We start from the raw sequence: 16,011 nt of genomic DNA on the forward strand, positions 1-16,011 counted from the left end.
TTCAGTGGCCTTAGCAAAGTGTTAACTGAATCTTCAGTTTTAGGATCTGCACCTTTACCTAGGTATATACTGGAAATGCTAATGTGTGCTGGGATAGAGCACCCAAAACTCTATGACTACTATTAAACTTTTAGTTTTGGCTTGACAGGTCACTTTGGGCAGAAGTAACAAAAGCTTTCTTAGATAATTCAGGTTCAGATTAGGTAACAAAACTATTCTTATCAATTTCAGGTAGAAACACAAGTCTAGATTGCTCCGTGATTTTGAGTTTCACGGCAGTCTGCATGTTGTCTGATTCCTAAGCAGTCCTTGGTTACTACAGTACTGATGAGAAAAATTGGAATTTACCAAAAGAGTAAATGTGCATTTGATAATGACAAAAGGAGAGGATTTAAGCCACAAATTAAAGGATATAAGTCGTTAAAGGAAGAATTTTTGAGTGACCAAGTTGCTAAGCTCTCCTAGAAGTGACTAAAGAAGGTTCCAGCACATCTCTCTTTGGAGGTCTTAAAAGGTTCTTCTCCAGAATTGGCCCAAGCTAGAAGTGTTGACCCATGACCTTCTGAGTTTTCCTTCCTGAGCCAAGAGATTCTATGACTTCAAGAAATCAGCTTTTCCTAGCTCAATGCAGCCAAGGCCTTCTTAAAAAGTCACAGGAAGTAATAATCTGCATGACATGTGTAACCACATGTATGCAATTTGCACATGTGTGGCCCAAAGCTCCCTTTAGAATCCCTTTCTGAGGAGGCCAAAGGGCCTGGATGTTGGGAATGAGGCATCCCTAGCCCACTTTGATTGGAATTTGTCCTCTAATTGTCTTTGTGTGCATTTGCAACGAATTCTCTTTCTCTAGGAGTTCTCTTTCAATCTTACATCCTCTACACTTCTATATTTTTAGGATCAAGAAAGGGCAAAACTGAGACCAGCCAGGAAGGCGCTTCCAGTATTGCTGTCCCTTCTTCCTCCCCCCAGCAGTGGGACTGTGCACATGTGTCCTGAAAGTGGTCTAGGCAAGAAGAGCAGAATCTCCCGGCTTCACTATTAACCAGTGTTTGAGGGGGCATGCCGGTTGTGGGGTGCCTGGGTTCAGGGTCTGCCCAGAGGTATGTGCTTGGCTGTGGCAGGGGGCATTTTTTGTGCTGTGTTTGTACTGATGATTTTATTAACTGAAAACCAGGTCTTTTCTCCCTCCACACAGACTCCTGATATTCTTGCATAATGTGTTTGACATTTCTGAGGCTGTGCAGTCTGTGAAGAATGAGCCCGGAATAGGGAATCAGGAAGGCTAGTTCTGTCCTATTTCGGCTGCTGACCCGTTCCTTTTCCCTGGGCAGCTTGCCTAACCTCTCTGTGCCTCATTACCTCTCTTCCCCACCTGCAGAGTGAGGACCCTTTCCCCTACCTGCTGTAACTCAGGGCTGTCAGGTACATCCGGGCAATTTGCTTGGGGCTGTTGGTGGGGAAGGAATGCGATACATTTATGATGATGTTTTTGTCTTTTTTATATGTACACCTACTTTATTTTTTAATGTCTCAGATGATACTGCTGTGAACCCAGTAAAAGAGGACAAACTCTATATTAAAATGAGATGAAACACTAGTGTGCAAGTGTCACCTCTTAAATGCAAAGTCTTAACCCTGAGGGCCAGTTGTGTGGGTCATTCTTCTTTCTCGCTTTTTCACTGGATAAGGTAGGCCTCGTTTAGTTTTTCTTTTCTTATAAAGATTTGGAAGCTCCTCTCCACTGCCACTCATTCCCACCGCCCTGCTCATTCGGGTTTGTTTTGTGTGCCCTGGGGAAGGAGCACCTCCTGAGGCTCATCACCTGCGAGTGGTGCTTCAGAAAGTTCCAAGCACTGAGAAGGGTATGTAATGAACCTGTTTTGCATCTTTAATTATAGCATTTTCCACCACGCATGCTGTAATCACATGCTTTCTCTAGAGCCAAAGCAATGTGCAATTCCACGTCTGTTCATTAATGAACTGGCAAATCAATCACAGGTCTTCTCAGAAAAAGCACTGCAGTGGGGGTCTCTTTACATTGACCACAGGATCAGATCCATGGTGGATCCCTTCTTCCCAAGGCACTCAAAGGCCTTCTTAGCAAATGTCTTATCCAAATTTGCAGGTTTTCTCACGCAGTATCTGTCTGTCTGGCTGTCGCCTCTTCTCCCACTCTCCAATCTCATTTTCTGTTGTGGCTGGAGAAAATAAATTGCTTCTAAAATTTGGCAAGTGAAGGATGTAAAGAGAGAGTGAGGGGCAGCCCTGGTGGGGGGTGGGGGTGATGGGGGTGTCAGGGACAGAGATTTATAGGACCCCAGGAAAGTGCCCAGAAGGCCTCTTGGCCTAAAAATATCTTGCTTATTCAGGTTTCAGAGTCTGAAATTCCCTCACTAGGGGTAGGTTTTAGGTTAAGCATTGCCCCTGGGAGGGAGCAGAGGGGGAATTCTCATTTAAAAAGCGAATACTTGCCAGATGCAAAACAGACCTATTCAGTTGTAAAGGCCAGATTGCATCAAATTGCTTTCTCCCTGACCTGAAGGGTGTGAGGTTGGAAAAGTGAGGGTCTCTGGGTGTCAGTGTGGAGGCTGTAGCCCTCTGGCCTCCAGGAAAGGGAGAGCATGCTGCAGGGAGGAGGCCCAAGGGGCCTGGGGATCAGCCTGGCCTCCTGCCCTGTTACGCTGGAGGCCAGCTTTGCTCAGCAGACACAGGAGTCAAGTTGTTGGGGAGGATGGAAGAGGTGATAAAAATCAGACCATGGTGTTTAGAGTTCATTCAGATGTCACAATTCTGAAATGATTGGCTAATGTCTCATTAGGGTCTTGGCTTCTCTTCCAAACAAAGACCTAAAGTTTTTCCAATGTATTACTTAATAATTATTATTAACATAAAAACACATTATTAATTATTGTTTCTTGTCTTTTCCTCACTGGAATGTTAGTTCCCTAAGGACAGTTGCTTTGTTTTGTTTGTTGATATATCCAAGGGCCTATCACTGTGTCTGGCACATAGTTCATGCTCAGTAAGTATTTATTGGGTAAATGAATGCATTTATGTGTCAGAACTCACTCCTCCACATCAGCCCCTGCATATGACTCACTCCTGCCCTAGATATCCTGAGACTTTTTGGTTTTGTACTATTCTTCTTTTAGGGTCCCTTGCAGAATCTGTACCATTGCAAATACTTGATTTCCACCCCTCTTTCTTGAAGTGAGAAAGCTTTAATGGCTGATCCAGTGATATCCACTGGCTTCCCCAGGATACCAGTGGCAGTTTATTGCAAAGGGCGGGGCCTGGGCTTAAATGTAAACCAACACAGCTCTGCGTTTAAAATAGGCCATTGAGCAGCTCAAAAAAATAGATTCCTTGTTTTTAAAAGATCAGTGGATGCTCTCAAGAAATCATAAGAAATAATAAGTCTGGAAGCTGGATAGGAAGCTCTGACGTTCGCTGGCTGTGCATGTCCTTCAAACTTTGCGTTGGGCACACCTGGGGTGGGGGCCGGCTGCCAACTGCAGCCAGGGTCCGCAGACAACAGAAAGGTGATCTGGGCAGCTAGAGGGAAATCGAAGTCTCTTTGGAAAAACCGCATGCTTGTTGTGCTAATTTTTAAGAGACACAGATGCCCTTTGCAAAGGCAGGCCTGTGTTTGTCCCAAGGGCAGTAAGAGTTCTGAGAACTACAAAGACTCTGGAGCATGTGAGACCCAGGAACATGCCCGTTCTGAACGTGGCCCAGTGTTCTCACCTACAAAGTAGGTATTACTACCCCTCTCCAGGGGTGGTCCAGTGCCTGGCATGTGTCTGGTATCTGGTAGGTGACAAACACACTAACCTCCTGCAAGGGAGTTGTAGAGGACAGCAGAGTTCCTCTGCCTGTGGTATGAGGGCCCAAAGAGTCCTTCCCCTTCTTCTCTTCAGATCAATATTTATTAAAAAGAAGAAAAGTGGACACATATACAGAAATTATATATTAATACATTCTCGTTGTAAAAAGTTTAAGCAATTAAGAAATATATCCCAGCTTCTTCCCAAAGTAACCACTGTGGGAGTGTACCCTTCCAGAAACCTCCCCCTCAGACTTTTATAGCTGTGCATCTGTTTATCTGCCTATCTGTCCTTCCATTTGCCCACATATCTATGTATTTATCATCTATCTCTCTACCTATCTACTTATGATGGTTACTTTTATGTGTCAGCATGACTGGTGCACAGCTATCTGGATGTTTTTTTTAAAGATGAGGTTCACATTTAAATGTGTGGTCTTCGAATAAAGCAGGTTACCCTCTGTAATATTTGTGGGGCCCATTTGATCAGTTGAAAATCTTTTTTTTTTTTTTTTTGAGTACTGGGAATTGAACTCAGGGGCACTCTACCACTGAGCCACACCCTCAGCCCCATTTTGTATTTTATTTAGAGACAGGGTCTCACGGAGTTGCTTAGTGCCTCACTTTGGCTGAGGCTGGTTTTGAACTCACAATCCTCCTGCCTCAGCCTCCTGAGCCCCTGGGATTACAGGTGTGCACCACCCAGCTCTGCCAGGCAGACATTATAGGTCGAAACTTTGCCCAGAACTTAGGCAGGGACAAAGCCTAAGGATGTTAGGTGTCTCTTGTTCCCAAAGAGGCACTTCAGTCATCAGGTTCTTCTACTAAGATTTCTATGCCCAATGATGATATATTGATTTTTGAGTCTTTTGGATAATGTAATAGGATAGACCAGAGTTTGAAGGCAGGTTTTGTTTTGTATGACCTTGGAACTGTGGCATAACATAGGGGTGGGGGTGGGGAAACAGCAGTCAAAATAAGGACTGATGTGTAGAGCCCCAGGTATGATTTAATCTATGTAAAAATGTGTGTGTGCCATGCGTAGAGTTTTGAGTGTTTGAAGTGTTACTTACATCGAGTGTTCAAGCATTTAAAGTCAGATTTAAAATTTTCATTGACTATAGCTAGGCTATTCCGTAACTCCATCTCATTCTTTCAAATATTTTGTAAAATATTCCATATTCCTGATGAGCCATAATTCATAAAAGCCATTTTTGCTGATAAACTATTTAGATTCTTTCCATTTTTTTTTAATGTTTCAAACTATAGTCCAGTGAACATCCTAGAAAATTGGGTAATTATTCACCTGCCTGAACAATGGACCTGCCTTCCCTCCCAGAATTGTATTTTACTTCTGCACACCTCCAGGAGCCGGCTCTGTGACGGCCCGGCAGGAATCCAGAAGAGACCCACCATGGGGTTCTCCCTGCTGGAAGCTGTGATCTTAGGAAGAGAGTAAGACCTGAAGTCGAGGGGCTTCTCTCTGTAGCCACAGGATGTCATGGGGCGAGAAATCAGGACAGAGGACACAGTCTGGGAAGTCATAATGGATCAAGGCTTTATGTGGCTGAGAGGAGAACTCTCCCTGACTAATCCCACACCTTCCTTGACACTTCCTTGGAATCCACGAATGTGGCAGAACAGGCTTCCCCCAAGCCATTTATGTTCCTTAAAGCATTTATGTTTCTAAAGACTAAAGACTTAACAGACCCACTGTCCCAGATCCCCTTCTTCTGAGGTGTGTGTCCCCTTCCCATGCATTCTTTATCCTTTTACTATATATGTACGTTTTCATAAATAATGGAAACCCTGTTTTACACGTTTAAAAATTTTGCAGATCTTTCCAGCAAGATATAAACAGGCAAGGCCAGAGATTTGGTGTTTCTTTGAAACCTGTTAGCCTTATGGAGTAGTTAGTGTGTTAACTGCCTTTGACCAGATTCAAGTGGGTGGCAACTGGCAAGCCACCTGGACTTCCCTTCCCTCTTCGTGCCTGGTCCCCTCTTCTCAGGTACCTGGACCAAAGGCCGGGCATTTATTTCTGAAGGCCTCTGAAAGACTCTAGGCTAAGACCTGAGCTTGTATAAACTCCATGAATCCTTTGCATTGGGGGAAAACATTTGATAGTGAGCATTTAAAGCTGCTGTTAGAGTTTGGACTAAGCATATCTCCCCAAGACTCATGTGTTGAAGGCTTGGTTCCTGGAGCAGCCGAGTTCAGAGGTGGATCATGAGGGTTGAGACCTCATCAGTGAATTAATCCACTGATAGATTCATAGCTCATGGACTGTCAGGAGGTGGTGGAAACTGTAGGCTTTGGGACCTAGTTGCGGGGATTGGGTCCTTGGAGTCATGTCCTTGTCCCTGGACATCCCCCACCCTAGCCCCACCCTCCATCTCTCTCCATCTCTCTGTGCTTCCTGGCTGGCATGAAGTGAGCAGCCTCCCCTGTGACATGATCCCATGACCTCAGTGTTCTCACCTATCTCAAGCCCAAAGTTCCAACCATGGAACCAACCAACCATGCACTGAAATCTTTGAAACTGTAAACCAAATTCCTCCTTTAAGTTGTTTTTCTCAGGTGCTTTGTCATAGCAATGGAAAACTGACTAACATAGCTGGGAATGAATGAACATATCTCTAGTAAGGGACTTCTGTGAGTGGGCCCCTCCATGGAGTGTTCTGGAAGTGTGGCTATGTGATGGGTTGCAACTCTATTTACCTCTTTGGTCAAGGTCAATGACCAGATCAGGTGACAAAGATGCTATTAGGAATGAGACTAACTGATAAGACTATTTAGAAAAATCCAGTATTTTTAGGACTTCCTCTTCTTTAGGACTTTTATCTTCTCATGATGAAAAGGGATAATACCATATTGTCTTCCTTTTTGGACAAACTTGTCTCCAGCAAGGGTAGAAAATTAGAAAAAAGAGGATGAAATACCCCTGTCCTTGACTCTAAAAGGTGACAGGGCTGTCATTGTCTGACCCCAAATGGAGGCAATGAACCTCCAGGGCACAGGGGATGAGCAGCAGCCCCTCCCACCTTTTTTCCCTCTCTCCTTGTGTCTGGGGTATGTAAAGCTTTCCGTTTCTGATTCTTGCACTTTAGGATTTGATTTGATTTTTTTTTTTTTAAGCTGAAGAATACTGGGTTGGCACCATTTCTTCTGTGGAAGTAAAAAGAAGCAACAAGAGGCACAAAAGTTCTCTTTTGATGTAGGAACAATTTACCATAAGATTCTGCACGCCAAATGCTCCACCTCAGAGGGAGGATTTCTGCCATCCACCCCTGTTATCCATACTGTGTTCTTTTCCTGAGTTTCTTTGGTTCCTTCTTCCTGCAACACTATTGCATGTCAATCCGAATGCAATAAAGTTGCTTTTCGTCCCCCCCCCCCAATTATTCAACAACTTTCAAGTGGAAAAAAAATTTGGGGCCTTTTAATTTCATTTTTGGATTTTTTTTTTTGCATGTGTACGCCTCCTTTCTGTTTGCTAAACAGTAATTGCGGATCTTCCTGGCCACCTTTAATACTCCCAGCTAATTATCCTGAAATAAATCTCTTTCAAGCCCGCATGCCAGCAGTTCTGGGATCCTAGCGGCTCTTTCAGCTCCCGGCCGCCTGTCACTCAAATGGGCCTCAGCTGCAACTCCGAATGATGAGCATTAACCTCCCGCTGGGAAGATTCGCCCAATCTCCCCACTTCCAACAGCAGCTCCCAGGGCCGCACCACGCTCCTACCTGTTAGCCTAAGCTGGGATTTTCTTTTGCTAACGCTGTGATTTTGAAAAGTGGAAGAGGATTCCTGGGAGAAAGACACTCAGTTAACCTTCCCCTAATTGCCATTCAAGATGGAAAAGGGAGAGGAAGATGGTGGCTGTCCCAGGAGGGTGGCTGGGCTGTGGAGTGGCCTGCGGCTTTGCCAGGAGGTGCATGGCTGGTCGGTGAGCCTGGGTGAGTGTCTCCCAGAACCAGGGGTCTAAGTCCACAGCTTCCTGCCTGAGGGCAGTTGATGGCTGTTGTCTGGGGACAGGCCTTGATTCTAACCTACTGTCTTCTCTGACATGGTTCTTTTCCTGGTTCTTTCTTCTCAGTTTTGCAGCTGGGCCCATTGCCTGTCCTGAGTAGGCAGCTTTCCCCTCCCTCGTTTCCCTCAGATTCCATGTGCCTCCTTTCTGGTGAGATGAGGAAATGGCTGCCTGGCAGGTCACACAGCCCTATGGGTAACAGCTCAGGTGACGGGAACAACCTGCCCAGTGCCTGGCACAGAATAACAATCTAGATACCTATGTGAATAAATGAATGAGTAAATACATAAACTAAATCTTGGCCCCCAATATTATGCCACCTTCCTAGATGGATTCCTCTGAAAACTTTTCTTGCTGTGCTGGGCAGGCTGAGTCATTATTCGCCCATGGCCAGTTCCCCCTCTTTGTGGGAAGAATTCTACTCCCTGGCCACTGACAGCCAGCCACGTGGCATAGCGGATGTGTGTCTCTTCTAGGTGGAAGCTGTGAGAAACTAGTATTCTCTTGTCCTTCTGTTTTATCTGTTGGCAGAGTTCCAGATAGTGGTTGCCCCATCAGCTTGGGCCCTGGCCTGAGAGCCTCCAGTTGACCTGTGATGTGAACAACATATAAATCTTTGTAGTTTTGTACCACTGAGGTTTTGTTTTAAAGTCCTATGGCATAATATAACGTATCCTGACTGATACCCAAATATGCAAATATATTCATCTACATTCATGCAAACTTTGCTTTTTTGTCTTTAAATGCACATTTTTTTTTGTATTTTTTTATTTGTTCTACTTAGTTCTACTTAACAGTAGAATAATAAGACTCTTAAAGCGGAAGAAGTAAATGCACATTTTTTAACTGCCACCAAATAAAGGTTTTTTTTTTTTTTTTTTAATTTAGCTGGCCTTTTATTCTTTTTAACGTTACAAGCCAGATATAAGAAACCCAATCCTGGCTAAACAGAAAAATAAATGTTTTTGTTTGGATCTATCACTGGATCCTCAGTAAATTCAGTGGAACATCAAATAGTTGATCTTACCCAGGGTCCATCTCCTCTGGACCTCCCTTCAATTCTGCCCTGGGTTGCTTTCATCTTTTAAGTCCTTGGGTCTTGATAAGTTTTGGGTTTACCCTCAGATGCAGTGGTGTTTTAATTCCAAAGAGCTCTTGTTAAGCAGGGAAATGGGCAGTCATGTATTGGTTTTGGGTTTTCTTTTTCTTTTCCTAAGAGTGTTTCCGTTTCCAAACTCCAGCATGAGGCATAGAATGAAAACTATCAACTGCTAGAGGACTGCTTTGCTGCTGGATATTTCCTGCATCTGTAAATCATCCTCCTACTACCTGCCATGGAAGTTATGCAAGGGACCTTTGGATTTACTAATTTAAAAAAAAAAAAAAAGTATGACAATGCAATCTATGTCATCCGTGGAAATGCACCACATTTTTGAGATGGTGAAATCATCAAGGATGCCAAAGACTAGGGGAAAAAAAATCATTTATGAAAACAAGAATGTGATGGCTTGGGAGCAAAGACATGGTATTGAGATAGAAAGAGCTCCAATCCCAGCTCTGTCACTGACTGTGTGGTCTTGCATAGAAAACTATACCTCTTCGGGCCTCAGTTGTTCTATTTGTGAAATATGAAAGGATCCTTTCCAGTTCTCGAATTGTACAATTCTAGAATGTGATGTTGGTGGACCTTAAGTCATATTAACTAAAAACATGTGGTTACAGGTTATGGCACTTCTTAGATACCCTTGTTATTCTCGTTATTGCCTTGGATAATCCTTTTCTTGGGCATAATCTATGCCTTATAAAGTTAATCAAAGAAATTTTGTGAAATTAGCAAATGTAGTGATCTCCAATTCATGATGGAAACCTGCTGAGATTATATACTTTGCCAAAAATTATATAGGCCTTTTAGTGGTAGAAGTGGGATAAGAACCCAGAAATTCTGTCTCCCATATTCTATGGTAGACAAAAGGGGCTTGCCTCTCCCATGCTATTACTAGCATGGAAATTGTTGAGGTGCATTCTACCAGAATAACAGTTCAATTGTTACTAATTGAATGAATTTTATGTGTTTCATGGTGAGTAAACAGTGTTGTCTAGACTCAGAGAAGGTATGGTCTTGTGAGGGTCACCTTCATTAAACAGATATGGGAACTGATATGATGAGATTATTTTTAGGTCTTTCTCTCTCAACTAAGGTGGAGTAATGGGGACAGGTTTACCTTCCCACCCTAAACAACTGTAAAGCTGGGAAAAAATATGAAATAATGGCTATCAAGTGAAATGGTATAAAGGGAATGAAGATCAGTGACCCCTAAATTGTGTGTATTGAGGAGAGTGAAGTGAAGCCTATGATTACCCTAGAGTATTGCCTGGATAGTAGACCACAGTATGGGGAATGGGAAAGGCAGTGGATCCCATAAGTTTCCCTGAGTTTAGGAGATATGGCTGGAAGTTTGGGGAGGCAAGGTGACCACAGGGCACAGGGTAGAGTACAGAACGGAGAACCCTTACAGAGAAAGAGCTTTGGAGATCTGTGGGGAGGTTCACTCAGATCTTTAGAGGATTGGTACTGATTAAACTTATCTCTAAGGAAACTGCTCAAGGCTAGAAAAAGAGTCACCTAAAAGAATTAGAGGAAGAATATCTGTGAAGATAATACAGGACCAGGAATAGTTGCTGTTTCATTCAGAGTGGAAAACCTCATAATTTACAAGGCACTGAATAGAATACTCAGAGGAGTTTTGTCTTAGTACTGGGAAAAATGAGCCCTCTACATGTTGATCCCCATCAAACAAAGAGATCAAGCTGTTTCCAAGCAACTTAATTTTGTCACAGAAGGCAACTCAAAAGTTCACAAGATGACACAAATATTCAATGCACAGCAAGGTAAAATTCACAATATCTAACAAACTAATAAAAAATTGTAAGACATGAAAACAATCAGGAAATATTTCCAATGAATAGAAAATCTTATCAATAGACGTCAACAAAGAAATTTTACAGAAGACAGAATTCATAGAAAGAGAGACAAAAAATTATAACTGATTTAAAATTATAAGTTCAAGAAAATAGGTATAAGTTTGAACATGTTAATAAACACATGGAAAATACAAAAGCTATGTTAAGTACCGGAGTCTGAAGGCTCAAGAACCAATAGCTCAAACATCTGAAGGCCGTAGAAGATGGATGTTCTAGTTCAAGAAGAACGAGCTTGCCCTTCCTCCAGATTTTTCTCTGTTCAGATCCCTAAGGGATTAAACTATGCACACTCACATTGATGAGGGTTAATCCTCTTTATTCAGACTCCTGCTTCAAATGCTAAGCTCTTACAGAAATACCCTCAGAAACATACCCAGAAATAAAGTTTTACGAACTATGTGGGTAACCTGTAAGCCAGTCAAACTGACACATGAAATTAACGATCACATAGTATATGTGAAGTGGCAAAAACATTCAAAAATGAAATATGATAAATTAAAGATGAATAAGATACGTCCTACAGAAGCTACCAAAATGGCAAATCAAATAGTTACATATAACAAGTCAACAAAGCAAATAAAATGGAATGATAAAAATTCAATTAACACAAAAGAAGGTGGAGAGAAGTAAAAGAGAACAGAGTTTAGATAGAAAAAACAGAAAACTCATAGAAGTATGTTAAATCAAAACCCAGCCATATCATTAATCACAGTAAATATAAATATTCCAAAAATCTAATCAAAAGGCAGAAATTATCAGATTTAATTTAAAAAAATCAAGACCAGAAAATCCACTTGAAATTAAAATACAAATAAGCCAGTAGTATAAGGACAGAAGAAATTATATCATGCTAACACTAATCAGAGAGCAGGAGTGGCTAATACCAGATGAAGTAGATTTTTGAACAGAGAATATTGTTGAGAATAAAAAATGTCATTTCACAGTTATAAAATTATCAATTCCTCAATAGAATATCACAATCCTAAACATATAAGAAACAGAAACTAAGAGAGTTGCAAGAAGTAGATAAATACACAATTATAGTCAGAAATGTCAATACTCTTCTGCTAGTACTTGATAGAACAAGTGGACAGAAAATCAGTAAAGATATAGAGACTTAGACGACACTATAAACCAACTTGTTCTAATTGACATTTATAGATCATATCACTAAACATTTTTTTTTCAAGTTTCCAATGGAATATCTTTTTGCTAAAATATAAATCATATTCTGGACCATCAAATAACCCTCAATAGATTTAACAGGATTCAAATCAAAGTGTGTTCTCTGACCATAAATATATGAGCAAATAAATTAAAATCTAACAACAGAAAGATACTTAGAACCCCCCAAACATTTGGAAACTAAATAATACACTTAAAAATATCCATGGATTAAATAAGTAATCAAAAGTGATTTTAAAAAGTGTTTTAATTTAGGTCTGGGTATGTAACTCAGTAGTAGAGCATTTTCTTAGCATGAGCAAGACCCTGGGTTCAATCCCCAGTACTGAAACAAACAGTGTTTTAAATTCAGCAAAAATGAAAATATAATGTATCAAAACTTGAGGGAAGCAGCTAAAGTAGTATTTAAAGGGAAATTTATAGGACTAAATATCTATGTTAGAAGTCAAAGAAAGGTTATAAATTCATGATTTCAACTTCCACTTTGAGAAACTAGATAGACCAAAAGAAACTCAAAGTAAGGAGAAGAAAATAGTATTAAATGTCACAATAGAAACTTCTTTAAAAGATAAGGAAAGTAATAGAGAAAAATTAATGAAACCAGAAGCTGATCCTTGGAGAAGATCAATAAAATTGATATACCTCTAGTGGGACTAGTCAGAATAAAAAGAAGTTACATGTTTCCAATATCAGGAATGAGAGAGTACTTATTACTATTGAATTTGTAGATATTTAAAAGATAGTAAAGGATACCTTTAGTCAATAAATTTTACAACTTAGATTAAATGGGAACATTTCTTAAAAGATACGAACTATCAGCGCTCATTCAAAAGAGAGAGGTATACTTAATAACCCTATATAAGATACATTGAACTAGTAGTTAAATACATTCCCAAAAAGAAAACTCCAGGCTCAGAGGGTTACATGGGGAAATTATACCAAACATTTAGGTAAGAAAAATTATATCAGTTCTACACAAACATTTCCAGAGAATTGAAGAGAAAATATTTTTCAGATCAATCTATGGGTCAGTGTTACACTTATAACAAGATCAGACAAAAGTGTTACAAGGAAATAAAACTCTAGACCAACATTCCTCATATCACAGATGTTAAAAAAAAAATTTTAAAGTCAATCAAGCCCAATAAAATTAAGAAAAAGATAATACTTAATGTTTATCTCAGGAATGCAATATTGATTTAACATTGGACAAACAATGTAATCACCAATTTAAACTTAAAAAATTTAAAAATGAAATGACGATCTCTGTATATGTTTGACTCTATTCCTGTAATAAGAAACTGCTATGGTTTGGAATTGTCCTACTAAGACCTATGTGTTAAAGGATTGGCCGGCCACCAATCTGCAGCACTATTGTAGGTATTGGAATCTTTAAGAGGTGGGCCCAATGGGAGGAAGTTAGGTCAATGAGGGTGAAGGAGATATTGAGACCCTGATACCTCTCTCTCTCTTTCTTTGCTTCTTGGTGCCCTTGAGGTGAGCAGGTCTCTTCTACCACACACTCCTGCTATGATACACAATGCCATCACAGGCTAAAGCAACAGGGATAAATGACCATGGACTGAAACCATAAACCATTAAGTTGATTATCTCAGGTATTTTGTCACAGGAATGGACAGCTGACTCATAAGTCATCCTTCGATCTAAGAATGAAAATAAACCCTAACAGCAATAGACCCTCTAGGAAAGACCCAAAGCTAACATCATATTTAATTTAACAGAGTGTACAAGTTCAAGAACAAGACAACGATGTCCATCCTTCTACTCAACATTTTACTGGAAGCTCTAGGCAGTACAAGATGGCAAGAAAAAGAAAAATTCAACCTGAAAATAGGAAAGGAAGAAGAAAAACTGAATGCAATGGAGTGAAATGGGAAAGTGGTCAGAGGCATGGGGAAACTTGGCAGTGATATTTGTGTTGACCATCTTCATTGTTGCAATAGTTTAATTTATGTTTTCCTAAGTGAAACTTATTGATACACTTAATAAAGTTATTGTACATCAATTATACATCAATAAAGTTGTTTAGAAAAAACAAAAATTTATTAAACCAACATATTTTTAACAAAATAGATTAAATTGTCTGCATTCAAATATTCATAGTTCTGCAAATTTAAATCAAGACTCATTAAGATAAGAGGGATGTGCAGGGTTCTGTGGAGGTCTAGAACACTAATAGCACACAGCCAACAATGTTTTCGGTTGTGTTGCAATACGCCAGTGAGTGCAGTGCTCTGAAGGTGAGGTTTTCAGAGCTTAGAACCAGATGACTGTCAGGCCTTGATCACTTCTTGGTTCTGGGTCCATCCACTCTTAGCCAAGACACTAAGTCATTCTTCTGTTCTGCCCTTGAAGGCTGAGACATGTAGTGGCTTCATCAACCAAATCACATCTTTACCTAAAACTTTTTGGAAGCTTTCTATGGTGAGCAGGATAAAGCCAAAACTCCTGACCCTGGCTCTGATGATCTCTACCCTGACTGTCCCTTTTGCTCCACACACCCACCAACCTTGGACTTGGCTCTCTGTGCTCAAACACAATGATGAGTCCCTTCTCAGGCTCTCCTCATGCTTTTCCCTCTTGCTAAAAATTGTCTTTGGCTCCTACATGGCTGGTTCTTTGCTCTCTGTCCTGTTGACCCTCCTGTTTTCTTCCTCTTCTATTGCATTTTTCCTAGACGTTTTCTTTATATACAGTTCCCCTTTAAGTTTTTCTTTCTCCATCTCTTTCAATTTCCATGACTTGCCTCATCTGTTTATCATTTTCTTCCCCTTCTTCCTTGTCTTGTCTTCATTTAAGATGATTCTTGGAAGCCAGGAATGTTCTTTCTTACCACTTTGAACCTAGCAAATGGTGACCTTCATGTAAATTAATGCTGACATATAAATTTAGAATGTTATATTTTTCTGGCTAATTGAATAATTTTTTTTTTATCACCATGATGTGACCTCAATGAATGAATTTTTCCTACTTATTTGATATAAATTTAGTGTTGCTATTTTATTTTGGTTAGTATTTACACAGTATGTCTTTTCAGACTTTTTGTATAATTATTTTCAGTGCATGTCACTGGGAGGCTACAAATATTTTTGGGTTTGGGGTTTCTATTTGGTTTGATAATCTTTCTTTTTTAATTTTAAAATTTTGCTCATTTGACTTTTAATATCTTTATAAATATATTTTGGTTTAAATCTATATTCTTACTATGGATTTCTACTTGTCTCACCTGTGGTTTTCCATTTTCTCTACTTTCTTGCTTTTATTTGGATTATTATTTATTATTTATCTCTATTAATTTATTGGTTATTTTTTGGTAATTATCAGAGTGGTTGCTCAAAATTTTACATTTACATTCTTTTTTTAAAATTTATTTAGTTGTAGATGAACACACAGTGTCTTTATTTATTTTTGTGTGGTGCTGAGAATGGAACCCAGTGCTTCACACATGGGAGGCAAGCGCTTTACCACTGAGCTATAGCCCCAGCCCCTACATATACATTCTTGATACAACAAATATAAAATAAATTAAAACTTCCATCACTTACTGGAAAAAAGGAAGGCCCCAGGATACCTTATATTTGTCCCTTTTCAACATATATGCTAATATGATCATAACATTTAGTTATGAATGTTTTAAATCCTACAAAGCAATATTATCTTGAGATGGTAACTATTAGCTGACCTACATTTTTACCCATTCTGTTGCTCTTTAACTTCCTTCTGGGATCATTATACTTCTACCAAATAATATACCAAAACATTTCCTATGTTTTGAATCTACTGACAAATCTTAGGTATATTTTTTGTATGTACGAAAATCTCAACTTCACTGATAATTTTTTGAAGGATATTTTAGCTGGGTATAGGATTTTTAGAATGGCATTTATTTTTTCAGCACTTTTAAGGTAAGGTTACATTATTGTCAGGCTTGTATTATTTCTGATAGAGACTGAGATGTGAGCC

This window comes from Marmota monax, unplaced genomic scaffold, assembly GCF_021218885.2.
Source record: "Marmota monax isolate L192 unplaced genomic scaffold, Marmota_monax_Labrador192_F-V1.1 WCK01_AAM20220418_F8-fsc00015, whole genome shotgun sequence".
NCBI classification, from domain to species: Eukaryota; Metazoa; Chordata; class Mammalia; order Rodentia; family Sciuridae; genus Marmota; species Marmota monax.